Raw genomic sequence first — 15,920 nt, forward strand, 5'->3', positions numbered from 1 at the left:
CATCTGCAGGATCTGGTCACAGCGGGGGGAACCTCAGGTCAAGTCCCTTCTCCATGTCAGGCAGAAGGGTGGGGGGATTGAACCTGAGTTTCCCACATCTCTGGTGGGAGCTATAAACACTTGGCTAAAGATTATAAGGGTGGATGCCTCCGGCTCCCTTTTTGTGAGGAGTTCAGTGTGCGCTGAGTAAACCTAGTGTGAGAATTCTGCTGGGGTTTCAGCATGAGACTAGTGAGAGAGTCGGGACTGAAGTGGCTGTGCGCATGCCCAGTGGCAGAAACCTTTGCACCTTGGGGACCTCAAGAGTTAGGCGGCGGCTGAGCAGGGGTTTGAGAATCTCAGGGCTTGTTTACACTACCGCGCGGGGTCGATCTAAGATATGCAACTTCAGCTTCATGAATAGCATAGCTGACGTTGACGTACTTAGACCTACTTACCACGGTGTCTTTACTGCAGAAAGTTGACAGCTGACGCTCTCCCGTCGACTCCACTTGCGCTTCTTGTTCTGGTGGAGTACCAGAGTTGACTGGAGAGTGCTCAGCGGTCGATTTATCGCATCTATACTAGACGCGATAAATCGACCCCAGCAGGATTGATTGCTGCCCACCGATCCAGTGGGTAGTGTAGTCAAGAACTCAGTGGCCCCTAAATGTTTGACTTTGGTGCCTGAAGGCTTGTCTACACTACCCACTGGATTGGCCGGCAGTGATCGATCCAGCGGGGGTCAATTTATCAGACACGATAAATTGACTGCTGAGCGCTCTCCTGTCGACTCTGGTACTCCACCAGAATGAGAAGCGCAAGCGGAGTCGATGGGAGAGCGTCAGCTGTCGACTTACCGCAGCGAAGACACAGCGATAAGTAGATCTAAGTACCTCAACTTCAGCTACACTATTGATGTAGCTGAAGTTGCATATCTTAGACCAACCCCATGCGGTAGTGTAGACAAGCCCTAAGTCCTCTTACAGATGTGGGCCTTTGTACAGTTGTAATGCTAGCTACATCTGTAGAGTATGTGATACATACCAAAAAAGGACATTAAAAATATCATTTAGGTTGCAAAATCAAGCACTTGAAAGTTGGGAAATACCAGATTTACAGTTCCTCATGCAACCTAGATTCTGCCCCTTTGTGCAATTATCCTGGGGCCCCGGTGAGTGCAGCTGTCCTCCCCCTGCCCTCTTCTACTACAAATGGCAGCTCACTGGAGTTCTCATACTGTGCCTACTGGTGGTGGTGCTTTCGAAATGGCATAAGCAAAATTTTCCTGAGGAACACAAGCAAGAGAAAGAAAATAGCAAATTTTAATAGCTTATATCTCAGCAAAAATTAAATGAAATTTCATGGACCTAAGAAAAAACACTTCCCTAGCCCTAACTTTACGTGGATGGAATCAATAGGGCTCTGCATGGGCACAGGGATCTGTCTGTGTTGCACACCTTGCAGAATCAGGGCTTGGATTGTACAAGCTTTGGGAGAGGGAATATCTTTATCTTTGCATCTTTTACCATCTTGATTACCCTTCCAAACACTAAGATTACAAACACTAATATAGGTAATAATAATAAATATGAAACATTGTTTTCCTAAATGTAAAAGTTTCTTTTTAAGGCACTATCCAAGTGAAAGGAAAAAAGTAATATATTTTCAGACTCTTTAGTATTATTCATCAGGAACTAATAAGACCATGGGGATAAAATAAGTTTAATGTTAAATTAGAGGGAGATTTCTAAAAGTGACAGAGGGATTTAGGAACACAAGTCCCATTTAAAGTCAGTGAGTCTTGTGCTCATAAATGCCTTAGGCATTTTCTGGAAAAAAAAATCTCACCTTTAGGGTTCAATCGTGCTCCTTTTGAAGTTAATAAAAGTTTTGCCTTTGGCTCAAATGGGAGTAGGTAGGATCAGGCCATTCAAGCTTAATTATTAAAAGAAAATTAAACACCATTAATGTGGAATCTCATTCAGATTTACATTCTAGTAATGTATAGTAATACCATTTTGAGTTTATTAGTGCTGCTCTTTATTTCTGGCATGTGCCAAGGGACACATCCATTATGCAACCAAGGGACAGGCAAGGCAAAAGAGAGCAGCATCAGCAAAAACAAGAGACGTTTTTGTGCATCCAAAGTACCGGTTCCATCAGCTAATTACATTTATCCAGATTTGCACAAAGGGTTGAAATAGAAGTCAGGGCTACCATTGGCAGATGACAGGTCTAAATATCACTGAATAGTATATCAGGTTTGCATAGCTAATAGTCTTCTGTTCAATTAATATTAGATTACAGTACTTCCACAGCAACCTTAGCAATACATGAAACATATTCAAGCCATGGCTTATGATAAAATAATTCTCATGAAACAACAGATGTAACTTGGTTACTAGCTTTATGCGGATGACCCAGATTTGAATTAAATCTCAGGACACTCGCATCTTAGCCTGGGAAAGTCCAGGAGAATCACAGAGGCCACTGTTCTGGAGCACCTCCAAGTAGCCCCAAGTTTACAGGCTGTCAAGTAACCAGCAGTCTCATCAGTAAAGCAATTCAGCCTTTATAGCTGGCATTACAATATGAGGATTTGGGGTGGGATCTAGAAAAGGAGAAAATGGGAATCCAGAAAAAAAAACTAGTGATAATATCCATACATTTCCCAATTTAAGCTAACCTATTATCTTGAGCCAGTTCCTATGAAAGATAATTCCCCTTTTTTGCATATTCCCTTGGTCAAAGTCCCTTGATCTTGGGATTGGTTGAGCAATGTGGAAATTACAATATAAAAGAACATCCATTTGTGTTGTTTTGAAGTACGCCAACGTACCTTCCCAAAAAAACCCATAAGCACTTAGTTTAAGAAATATGATTTGCCCCCAAACTATTTTTCTCATGTTTTAATTAACCCTTTCACTTCAGTTATTAATACTTTTTGTATAGAATACAAAAGTGAGAGTTGCATTTGGAGACTAAAGAGTATTGCTGGAATAATTGAATTGCTGGATAATTGCTGGACTCTACTGAACCTGTTGCCTTTCTTCAGTGTCATCAGTTAATAAGGAACCCCTTATGAAATGGTCCTGGACAAATTAAGAGTGCAAGATAATGTGTCAGATTTTTGTGACCACCTATAGAACATAATAGAAAATTATGACCCTACTCTAGAATTGGATAGGATGGTTCAAAAGGAAGGATACCATTCCCTATTAAAGAGTAATTTTTATAGAACCTTATCTAATTTCTTTTTATGTTTGGTTGGTCTCTATATACTCCAATAGGACTTTACCATAGGAGACAACACAGGAAAATAAGATCTGCCATTCCAGAATAGACCATTGATTTATCAGGTCCAGTATCCTGCCTCCAGTGACGGCCAATACTTGATGCTTCAGAAGAAGGTGAACTCCCCTTTCCTTTCAACCCTCACCACATATTATGTTCCTAGCCAGTTCTACAGAGATGGAGATGGGGGTCAAAGGCAAGACTGATTCCCTAGTGTCCTTTACAGCGATTAGCTTATATCTGGCTTACTCTTATCACAAGATGCATGACTACAAATGTTACTATTGGTCATAAAGTTATCCAGTCCTGTTAAAATCCAACTATGTTATGACTATTTGACAGACTGATTTTGGCTACTTTATTGAATCAAGATGTGTTTAGATCCCAGATTCAAGTCAATTCGCTTATGCAAGATTTTCTGAGCATTTTTTCTTTTCACCTTCCATGAAAGGAAATCTTGAACCAGGGGGGTTAATTATTTATATAGTAAAATAAGATTCACACCTACAAACTTTTGAGATGTTTGTCACCTTCCTCCAAAAGGATAAACACAGATGTTTTGAAGGAAGGTGTTAAAATGAAGGAATCATTATTCAAAAGCATTCTGTTATTGAGACAAGCATTCATCTGTAAGTACTAATTTGTCAATTAGTTTTGAATCTGAACCTACTGCAATACAAGGCAATGTTTAAAAATTATGTTTTGACAAGAGCAAAGCCAAATTGTGCTCTTGCTCACATAAATGGATAATACATGTAGAAACTTTTTAGAAAGTTTTACAGTGCAGGGGATGTTAGCAACTATCACTTTCTAAATATTTAATAAGAAACAGAGATAGATCTTGATTTAGAAAACATGTTTAAGTCTGTTTCCTATTCAGAACAGTTAGTGGGACTTAAGCATGGGCTTAAAATTAAGCTCATGCTAAAGAGCTGTTCTGAATAGGGATGCTTTCCTGAATCAGGGTCTTAGTTAGAAATGCAGGTTTCTCCTGTTCCAAGAATGTGCCTGTCCCTATTTTGGTAGAATTGCTAACCTATTTTTTAATTCAAGACCTGTTCAGAATTAATTCTTGTATCATCTTGCAATTGATATTTTACTCCAGAGAACAGTCATCCATTTCCAATTCAGAAGGCTAATAGAGCTAATATGAAATAAGCAGAACTTAAACTTTGAGAATAAAGTACTAAAACAGCTCCCATCTCAAATTCTCCTGTACTGTATACTCCAAACACCTGTAATACACTCACAGTCCCACTCTGAAAAACAAAGCACAGCATTTATGACAACATATTACCCATTATATGTAAACCAAGAAAACTGAGTCCAAACTGCTGGTAGCAATAAGCAGCTATATCTTTCAAGTGAATGACCAGTGCACAGGAATAATACCATACATGTAGACTCTGTTGTACAATGCATGGATTCTCTGAAAGTATCCTGATGTGAGAAATAACAGACAAAAACCAATCTGATTCAGATCTAATGTTTTTGCTGTATAGATTCTGTCTGCATTTTAAACAACGTCCAGGCAGAGGTAGACACATTTATTGAAAGGAAAAGAAGCTTAATGGGAATAAACAACATTTATAGCCAAAAAGGAGGAAACATTTGGATAAAGGCAGCTTCCCTTTTAATCTAACAGGTTAAACATCACAGAATAGGAAATGGTTCTCATTACATGCAGTATGTGCACCTGTCAGAGTTTAGAAAATAGGAAATGTCAAAATCATTAATTTAGTGAACATAAGAAGTACCCTGTGACAATAATCCATAAGTTGCAAGGCCCTAAAAATAATGCAACATCTACATGCACAAATGCAGAAAGGATCTGTATTTACAAACATAGTTTCTGGCATTTCAGTTCAACCACATTTGATTCAGACTCTATGAAGTCTCTATGAATTAATAGCTACAGCAAGAAGGTGAAGCTACTTATCTAATAAAATATAATGGTATTACGAAGGCCTACATGCTTCCTAAATGAAAGCTGCCCGGAATCATAGCTGCATTTCTTAATCATACCAAAGATGTTAGATATTTAGAAAAATTATGCCAAAAAGAGCATGCAAAACAGGATGTTTGAAAATGGATTAGACAAAATATATAAATAAATCATTCTTATGTAACTGTACATATGAAGCCGTATATTTATTACGTACATATACATATATATTGACAAACATGTATAGAAACTAACCTTACAGGCACGCTCCATCATGATACACACTGCTTGTCTGCTTTACCTGAGGATAGTACCATTCCTTGTATGCAGTGCACTTCATTCTAAAAACTGTGGGCTGTTCCTAGCAGACAGATTTTAAAGGATTTTTTAACGATTCACATTGCAAAAGACTTTTTTTTAAAAATCCATCCCTGCTGCATGAGATTACATTTTCCATTTCTATCCTCTGAATAGTGGGACCAGATGAGGAATGATTCATCAATAAGTCCATGGAAGCATTTAGAAGAAGGGTGGGGGAAAGGAATCAACCATACAGTAAAATCTGCTCACCATGTTCACACCCCCAAAGTGAAGAATCAGACCAACCTAACTGAGGAGAAGCTAAAGATGAATTTCACAGGAAGGCTGCAGTTGCCGGGTGATACACTGTAAGCCCTGCTCCCTCCTGGGAGAATGAGCTCATTGCGAACATCCAACAGCCGCCCCTCAGCCATTGCAGTGTCACTGCAGCTAACAGCTGAGTGCAGGAACGTCATCACAGGAGATCACTTATAAAACTGAAAACCCTCCTTTTTAGAAATCTAAGTCAAACACACAAACGGGGATGTAATATTAGAGCACCCCACAACTAGCACAACCAAAAGTCCCTAGAAAATAGGAGGCAACCACAAAGGCTCGCCTGTTTTGTTGTTGTTTTTATTAAGCCTACAGTTTGCATTCTGTACAGTGTGAATCTGGATTTAACTCTTCCTCTTGCAAGGGTTATGTTTTTGAACAGGATACATAAGATTTAAAGGATAGTCACATTTAACTAGAACTGGTAGCTTTTGCACTTGATCATAGCAAAGGGGACATTTCAAGTGCATCATGTTAAACAGAAATCCTCACACACTCCAGTGCAGGGCCAGGTATTAGCAACTTATTTTTGATAAGAATGTCATTATTGAGTATTTCTTCATTCTCCAATTATGTGAAAATGGCAGAAAGGCAGCTGCTTTCCTGAGCTTCTGTAATGTATTATTTGAGAATGAAAGCACTGCAGACAGTAAAAAACTGTCATTAACCCCTTATTTACTGCCTCTTGCCATCTGAGCATATTCAGCAATCACACTCACAACAACTAGCATTCCCCCCATTATTTCTATGGTAACAAACAAAGACAAGTGGGCCAATGAGTGGCATGAATTGTACTTTGGGTGCCTTTTAGGTTTCAGTCTCTCTTAGGAAAGGTGGATTTGGTCACAAGACATTTTGATCCACACCAGAACTTTGCAAGATCTAAGATACACTTTTTCTTTCTGACAATTGTTCAATCCCTGGTCATAAATTGATTTAAAATGTTACAGGGTTTTTTAGATTTAACATTCCAAGTAAAAACCCTTACTTAAGCAAAGATTCCATATAACATAGAGGTGGGGCTTACTGGACTGAATACACGATTGGGAGCCAGGAAATGCCTGCTGTGACACTGACCATTTGCAACTTTGGACAAATCACATAACCTCTTGATCTCCATTTCCATATCTGAAAAAGGTGTATACTATTACATTCTGCAAAGAGACATTGTGAGGACTGGTTAGCCTGTAAACTGCTCTGAAGATGAAGAATGCTATACGAACTGCAAAATACTATTAATATAGAGGCCAACTGTTCACCCCTGGTTCTGGCTGATGACCACTATCCATGTGACACAGAGTCATTCTGCCACTGTGCAAACGGGTGGCGATGCAGGTGGCTGGTGTGATCATGGGAATGGAGGCAGAAAATGAGGGCACCATTTCTGCTCCATCACCATCAACGGGATCCCCTGTAGTCCTGCCACTGTGAGTTCCTCTTTCCCTTTTTCCTCCAGTCCTTGGGGGTGCAGCAGGAAACCATGAGAGGAGCCAGTTGAGGAAGACTCTGAATTTAATCCAAAATTTGGGGGAGCCAAGGCAACTGAAGCAGATTAAAGGTGGAGTGTACAATTGTATTATTCATTTGATAACGAAGGCAGAAGGTAAGCCGTCCTGTTTCCCACCAGAATCCCATAGTGTTCCTCTGACAATCAGGGCCCAGACGCCCCCGGGGGAGAACAGGAGGCCTAAACCTCAAAAGAATAAACAATTGGATTGACCGATTATATACAATATTACTGTACCATAAAAGTGTATTGAGTGAGGTCTTTTATGAAAGCTGGTGACGCACTGGTGATTAATACCATTGTGAAATGTAGACATTAACACTATATGATAAATTATGAATACTCACTGATATTAGACTTTAAAATCTGCGACCAAACAAAGGGAGAAAGAAGTTTTTTCTCAGACAGGAGGGAAGGCAGCTGTCTCCAATGTAAATTAAACATTATGGAAACAAAACAATGAAAGCCCTATATACATACAAATCAGCAGGGGGATGGGAAGTCAACAAGAAGAGAAGAACAGCAGGAAGCCTTCCTGACTCTTGCAACATGGTCAATGAACTTGGGGAGATACAAGCAGAAACAGAAAGACATTTATTTTGGTCTCCTTCATCCGAGGAGATAAAGAAGCCAAGTGCTTCGGGCTCTGTGATGGATCCTGGCCAAAGACTGTCTAGCCATGCTGGAAAAATGACTATGATGAGAAAACTACTCTGAATAAAAGACTGCAGTTTATTAAATTAGATTTTAGTCCAAAAAGTGTATTTTCACTTTTGTTTGTAGCCATTTCTACTCCTATTCCTCCCACTTGGTATCACTTAAATCTGTGTTCTATTTTTAATAAACTTCTTTTACTCTTACTATAAACCAGCTCACTGCTGTATATTGAACTAGAGCGTGTTAACCCCAGTTAACTAGCTGTGGTGTACTGTCTCTTTAAAAGGAGCAACAAACTTGATAAGGTTTTGTGAGCGTTTTAGTCAAGAAAAACATTCTTGGGGAAAACTTGGGGCTGGAAGAGTTCCTAAAGTCCTGCAAAGAGTAACTGAGCAGCAGAAGCCAGGATGAAACCTTCTTGCTTTTGTGCTTACTGCTGGTGTCAAGGCTGACAGAACAAGGAGTAATGGTCTGAAGTTGCTTGGGGGAGGTGTAGGTTGGATATTAGGAAAAAACTATTTCACTAGGAGGGTGGTGAAGCACTGGAATGGATTACCTAGGGAGATGGTGTAATCTCCTTCCTTAGAGGTTTTTAAGGTCAGGCTTGACAATGCCCTGGCTGGGATGATTTAGTTGGAGATTGGTCCTGCTTTGAACAGGAGGGTTGGACTAGATGACCGCCTGAGGTTCCTTCCAACCCTGATATTCTATGATTCTAAGGCTGTGAGCCAGAATTGCAAGGCAGATGTTGACTAAACCCTTTAGTGGCCTGATTGAATCCCAAAGCATCACAGCCCCCAAAGCTTTAAAGATTCCTGTTGCCTGCCCAAGAGGAACACTATAAAACCGCAAGGCTATCAACTCAACTACACCTAAATGGATAAGGCAGCCACACCACAACCAAACTACACGTAAAAGCACAGCATACCATACACCAATCTCACTATAGCCAAACTACATGCAAGTCTAATGACGAACTACCAGCCTATATGGCTTTGTGCCCTACCCATTCTCCCTCCACGCCAACAAGTTTTTGTGGGATGCTTGCAGGACTAATGGCCAGATAACCTCTCTGTTTCCAGAGGAACATATTACTTTAAATCTTTTTCTCTCATGAGTCTACCTCTTTCTCAGTTTTGTCAAGTCTCTTCTTAAATTGGAAGCAAAAAAGTACCCAGAATTAAATCCAGTAAGGATTAGATTTATATCACAAATCAAAACAAATTAAAGCCAACTTTAATGAAAAAAAGAGGACAGTCATGACTAAATGAAAGATTAGATGAAAGCCAGCTGAGACCAAATGAAAGACCAAATTAAAGCTATCCAGAAAATATACAGAAGATAGCTAAGATCTTGAGCCTTGTGTTATGATCAGTGGAACTGGAGTCAGAAGGCCCACATTACCTGGAGGGACTGTTATTAAGGGGACACCAGAGGAACAGGGAATGAGTGGACTTAGGTTGGAAGCAACTCAATCACCTGGACAGAGCAGGCCACAGGGTTTTATAAAGTTCCACTTGCTCAACTTACGCTGCACTCAGGCTTCACTTAATGAAAAAGCCTGACTGAAGCTATGATACCCTTTTTAAGCTAAAACAACGAGTCCTTGTGGCACCTTAGAGACTAACAAATTTATTTGGGCATAAGCTTTTGCAGGCTAAAACCCACTTCATCAGATGCACAGAGTGGAAAATACAGTAGAGAGGTATAAATACACAGCATATGAAAAGATAGGAGTTGCCTTACCAAGTTGGGGGTCAGAGCCAATTCAATTAAGGTGGAAGTGGGCTGTTCTTAACAGTTGACAAGAAGGGATGAAAATCACTTTTGTAGTGCTAATGAGTTCAATGTCATCAAGGTGGCCCATTTCAAACAGTCAACAAGAAGATTGAGTATCAGCGGGGGGAAATTAGTTTTTGCAGTGACCCATCCACTCCGAGTCTTTATTCAGGCCTACTTTGATGGTGTCCAGTTTGCAAATTAATTCCAGTTCTGCGGTTTCTTGTTGGAGTCTGTTTTTGAATTTTTGTTGTTGAAGAATTGCCACTTTCAAGTCTGTTATTGAGAGTCCAGGGAGATTGAAGCGTTCTCCTACTGGTTTTGGAATGTTATAAAGCTTGAAGTCAGATTTGTGTCAATTTATTGTTTTGCATTGAGACTATTTCCCCCATCCCTTTGTGCACTACATACAGTAGTTAAGTGATGACCATCTAACTAACTGGAGCACCTAACCTCTTGGTCATTCACTGTTCTACCACAAAGAAAGCAGTGTTTTGTCATAAGCCCTGATACAGCAATGAGTTCTGTGCAAATGGACTCCCTGTTCAGAGTCCCACTGAAATCAATGGGTCTCATGTGGGATACAACGGCCTGCCCAAAAGAAGCATATTGTAGGAACAGTGCCTTAAACTCACACACTAAAGCTGCTACATATAATATTGGGGGGGGGGGGGCGCGGAAGTGTTGCAAACTTCAGAAAATTCTACAGTTTCTTAGATTTGGGGGAAAAAAATTTACATACAAAAAACCTAGCTGCTTTGCCCAGCTCTTCCTACACTTCATCATGCAATTATACCTTAATGTGGCTAATCCTTCCTCAACAGTACAGCTCAACTTTTCCCATACTTCCCTGCCCCACACACTCTCCTACACCGGTCTAGACACGGACCCTCCCCCGATCTGTCAGTATGTGAGGGATAGGTTGGTTGTGATTTCTGACACCTGTCATGACTCCCACATTGAGAACTCCTAAACTAGACCCTTTCAGAAGAGATCTGGGGAACACTGGTGTAGCATTATGGTGACCTTTAGCATTGAGGGTGTATTTCCCTAGCACTGAAATCACTTTAAATAAGACCTTAGCTTATATAAATAAATGTGTGAGGACTTTGTGAAATTCAGGCTGTAATATCTGATCCATTAGTGCCAATATGATCTGTCATGTAGTTAGTAAAGGCTAAATATTGTGCACGTTAGCGGGATTGACAGCAACCCCTTTGCTCAATTTACAGTCCATGGACATTCTGCTATTCTCCAAAGAGTGCAGTTCTTCCTGTTCGCATATTGTCTGAGTCTGTAGTTGCACAAAGGGGGACTAGTTTCTTAAGAAGATTAGGAGTCATTTTAATGAGCGTAAGAAAGATTGACTTTCAAAGGAACAATATATGCTCAAGCCTCCTCAGAAGCTTGATATTGGTCTCCAGGATGTTAACCACGTTCAGCACAATCCAGCATTCAGGAACATAAGGTAGATTCCTGGAGGGGGTTTGGAGAACCCATTAGTGACTTGATTAGAATCACCATAAATGCAGGTAGTATTTTTCCACCTCTGACATATGTCTTGATAATACTCTTAACTACCTCAGAACATCACAAGTGAGTGAGCAAAACATAATGGAAATTGCTTATACAGAAATCTGAGATGAGACTGTAGGGTTTGGTGACATGAGACAAGCCCCTCCATGAAGTTAGAGGTATATTGCCAACTTTTCAGATATAATCCAAACAGTTTGACATTTTATCTGTCAGAAGAGGAATATATTGAAACTAACTTCTCACCTGATGACCCGTAGAAAGATCTATAGGAAAAAGTGGGATAAATGCAGATGTACATGAGGGAAGTTGTTTAAACTGGTGTAAAGCAAGAAGCCATCATAAGTTTATATCACTCAGAAAGCATTACTCTAGGCTTGTCAGCTGACAAACTGCGCTGAAAAACATTATTTGGGCAATTAATGTTACTTAGTGAACTCCAACCGTGCTATTCCAGTTGTTGACCAGGCTCACAATGTACCCTTCAATTCTGTGTAAGCTTTAGCAAGCATACCGCAAATCTTACTATTAGAGCTGAATTTTAAAATTTTCATTCATTGGGGAAAAGGGAAGCTGATCACACTTCCATAGTATTTTTCCAAGTTTTTGATAAACCCTAGAGCTGGTCAAAATTTTTCAAATATTGGACAAAAAATAGGTTTTTTTTTAAGTTATGATCTTTAACCCCTTCTCTCTATATTATTTCACAATTTACTATATAGCCCTGATGAAGAACAGAAAGCCATACTGGTGACTGTGTGGATAGCATTCTGCTGTCCCTGGGTTTAAACACCTTTCCTGGTCTCTTGTCCAATAAGGGCTTGGATCCTTGTAAAGGTAGCACAACCAACCCATAGGAAGGAGCACCCCATATTACTGTGCCAGAACTACTGTGGCCAAGCCGGGAGCAGCTTTCTCTCTTGCCAAGGTGAGTTAAATCTAGACCCCTTGGCCAAAAGAATATTGCTGTGATATGACACTGTGTAGTAGAGGGGTATTAAACTCAACATACTTTTAGGAACAGGGATAAAAGTCCTCTATTGAGAACAAAAAAAAAAAAGTGGGAACAGTTAATGTCTATTATTATTATTACAGGTTTCTTCTGCCAGAGATAGACTCTTTTGCACATCCTTCCAGGAACACTATCACAACACTTGGAGGCTAGAACAAGTTAATAGGATGTAGTCCTAAGGGAGTTTTCCTTTATTTGTATTTCAGATATGCTCTCTTCTGCATTTTGAAATATATATATATAGTTTCTTGCCAGTAAGGAAAGGAGTAGAGATTTCTGGCTGTCATTGCTTTGGAGCTCTTAAGGTATTGTATCCTTTAAAATAAATTATCTTATCTTTAAACCAATTTACTCTTAATTAGAGTAGATGTTGCCTTGCTCTTCTGTACAGTGCAATGCATACCTATGGTGTTTTAGGAATAAATGATGATAATCACCAGATTATCATCACCAGACCTCCAAAATTGATGCAATCAAAAAATAACACTTACACAAAGGAAAACGCCCACACTCAGTGTTGATGTTACAGAACTGATAACCACAAACATTCAAGAATCATGAAACAGAATCTAAAAACTCATGAGATTGGCTTAAATATAATAAACCATATTGTTTTTATCCACCTTTTGATTCTGTTTCACTTTTAGCCAGAAGCCCCCTCCAACTGATATTAGATCATCTCAGAATTCAACCTTAAATACATACACACAAATGCAAGCTTCCCAGTTCACTGATCAAAGGAGATGCTCCTTGCTCTCTACTATCCCCTGGGGTGTGGGGAGCTGCCATTCTTGTCTTCGGTATCCTTCTCCCTAATTAGACAGGATAGCTACTCAGTCACATCTCCAATCTACCCCTAAATTCTCACGTCCCCTGTGTTTTCCCTCCCTTTTGCCCCACAGTTGCTGTCAAGGTTCCTTCCTCACTCTGAACTCTAGGGTACAGATGTGGGGACCTGCATGAAAAACCCCCGAAGCTTATTTTTACCAGCTTAGGTTAAAACTTCCCCAAGGTACAAAGTATTTTACCTTTTGTCCCTGGACTTTATTGCTGCCACCACCAAGCGTCTAACAAATATAACAGGGAAAGAGCCCACTTGGAAATGTCTTTCCCTCCAAAATCCCCCCAAGCTCTACACCCCCTTTCCTGGGGAAGGCTTGATAAAAATCCTCACCAATTTGCATAGGTGAACAAAGACCCAAACCCTTGGATCTTAAGAACAATGAAAAAGCAATCAGGTTCTTAAAAGAAGAATTTTAATTGAAGAAAAAGTAAAAGAATCACCTCTGTAAAATCAGGATGGTAAATACCTTACAGGGTAATCAGATTCAAAACATAGAGAATCCCTCTAGGCAAAACCTTAAGTTACAAAAAGACACAAAAACAGGAATGGAATACAGACTAACATGGCTGCTACTCTAAAAACAGGAATATACATTCCATTCAGCACAACTTATTTTTATCAGCCATTTAAACAAAACAGAATCTAACGCATATCTAGCTAGATTGCTTACTGACTTTTTACAAGAGTTCTGACCTGCATTCCTGCTCTGGTCCTGGCAAAAGCAACACAGAGACAAAGAAAACCCTTTGTTTCTCCCCCGCTCCAGCTTTGAAAGCATCTTGTCTCCTCATTGATCAGGTGCCACTGAGGTTATCTTTAGCTTCTTAACCCTTTACAGGTGAAAGGGTTTTTCCTCTGGCTAGGAGGGATTTAAAGGTGTTTACCCTTCCCTTTATATTTATGACAGTTGCCTACTCTTCAGTCTGCAGTATTGGCAATCCCAAACATTCCAAGTCAGGCCCCACAAAATCATTTTGCCTTAAAAATCATGAAACTATTTGGGGTTATTTTTATTATTAGCCTTCCAGTTTCTGAGCCCTTAGGGTGAACCTGGACTATATCTCCCATGATACACCATAGCCACATGACTCCCATTTTATACCACAACAGGTCTGTAAAAGAGGAGGCCATGATGCATCATGGGATATGTCATCCAGCCAGGAGCCCGGACCATAGAGAGAACAGGGGACATGAAGCATCCAAACTATAACTCCCTTGAAGAACAGCAGCAGTGTATGCAGGCATCATTTTAATGTCCAAGTGACCCAAAACAAAACATTTCAATGGGGTTTGACAAACCAAAATCATCCAATTCAGGTCAACCAGACACAAAACCAAGTATTTCATTTCAATTTTCCTTTTGGAAACTTACAGTTTTCAGCTGAAAGTTTTTGGGATTTAGGTTTCCAGTACTGCCAACCCCAAAAGTTCAAAATGTATGATTCAGACCCTCTTCCCCAAAATAAGATAAAAAACAAAGACTATATATCATGTCTTTTGGTCTGTTTTGACTATTGAACTGCCCTTGCCCACCCTGTTTGTGTTGCTGACTCTACCACATCTATACAGTAAGTTTATTTTGGGCCTTGCTACTGGAGCTCTCACTGGAAAACCTAACTAAAATCAAATGACACAGCTTTGTAAAAAGTGTTGTCTGATGGTGCAGAGCTTCCAGCTGCTTTGCAAACCCATTCTATGCCATCTCTTCCCTATAGCTGTCCGACCCCAGCCCAACAATTATTTATGCACCACCCCACTCCCACATCAATTGTGACCCGCCCCATCTGCCCCTTGTCCCACTCCCGATAGTGTACCTCTGCTTCTGCTGCAGGTCTAGGGGTCCTTCATTCCTTTTCCCAGGTGTTGGGGGCAGCTGCAGTGGGGTCCTCTTCTCCTCCTTTCCATGCCTAGGAGGAGGGGCAGCTCAAGTGGTCCTCAACCCCCTCGCCATCTTCCCAGACAGAGGGGACAGCTCCAGGGTTCTTCACCACCTTTCTGCCTTTGCAGGTCTGGCATTACAGGGATGGAGAAAAGAGGGTGCAACCATGGTCTTTCTGCTCCCTCCTTCCTTCTTGTGAAAATGATATCCACTGCTCCCTGTCCCCCACTCCCCTCAGGTGCCAGTGGAGTTTTTAGGTAGGGAAAGGAGAAAAGCTCCTACCTGCCTCTTGCAGTAAATCTAATTGACTGCTGTTCCCCAGGAGATGGGGAAGTAGGGAAGGCAGCCAATCAAGGGGGGTTCCCCCAGGCAAGACTGAAACTCTCATGAATGCAAAAGTTTCTTGCCCTGTCACAAAACTGGCTCCAGCAGAGGCCAAAATTATATTACTTGTGATTAAAACATGAGAGTTGGCAACACTGGTGTTCTTGAAAAAAAAAATTGAAAATTTCAGTGGAAAATTTTCAATAAAAATATTTCTCTGTTTTTGTCAATATTTTCCATCGGGGTGGGGAGAACGTGGACATATTCTGACCAGTTCTAATAAAGGCAAAGGAGAGAGGGAAAGGTTGTGCTACATTATTGTATGGGGAGTTCCCACAAAAACCCGTACCTCCTCTATTTGTATTAAACACAAAGAGCACAGAGTGCTATGCAAAGAGGAAGAGTCAAGGACTGAAGAATATGTTTGTTTGTTTTTCCTTTTAACTCAAAACACTATCACAGCCAACAATATACTTGGCAAACAAGTATATTCAGGACTGTTCCCTATGGACACACATTGCTCAATTG

At 40.4% G+C, this 15,920-nt stretch overlaps 1 protein-coding gene across 10 annotated transcripts in view; it reads right to left on the reverse strand.

Annotated features, from left to right (window-relative positions):
* The window catches only part of JAKMIP3 (Janus kinase and microtubule interacting protein 3), a 145,957-nt gene extending 139,975 nt beyond the window's left edge, over positions 1-5,982 (reverse strand). For 3 of the 10 annotated variants that reach the window (XM_043551759.1, XM_043551758.1, XM_037905512.2), the window contains exon 1: positions 5,477-5,977. The gene's annotated coding sequence lies outside the window, so the exon portion shown is untranslated. Of the gene's footprint in view, positions 1-5,476 lie in introns of all 10 variants that reach the window. The other 7 variants (XM_043551755.1, XM_043551757.1, XM_043551760.1 and 4 more) reach the window with 5 other exon arrangements.
* Between the last annotated feature and the right edge of the window lie 9,938 nt (positions 5,983-15,920).

The sequence above is a fragment of the Chelonia mydas genome, chromosome 7 (genome assembly GCF_015237465.2).
Source record: "Chelonia mydas isolate rCheMyd1 chromosome 7, rCheMyd1.pri.v2, whole genome shotgun sequence".
NCBI classification, from domain to species: Eukaryota; Metazoa; Chordata; order Testudines; family Cheloniidae; genus Chelonia; species Chelonia mydas.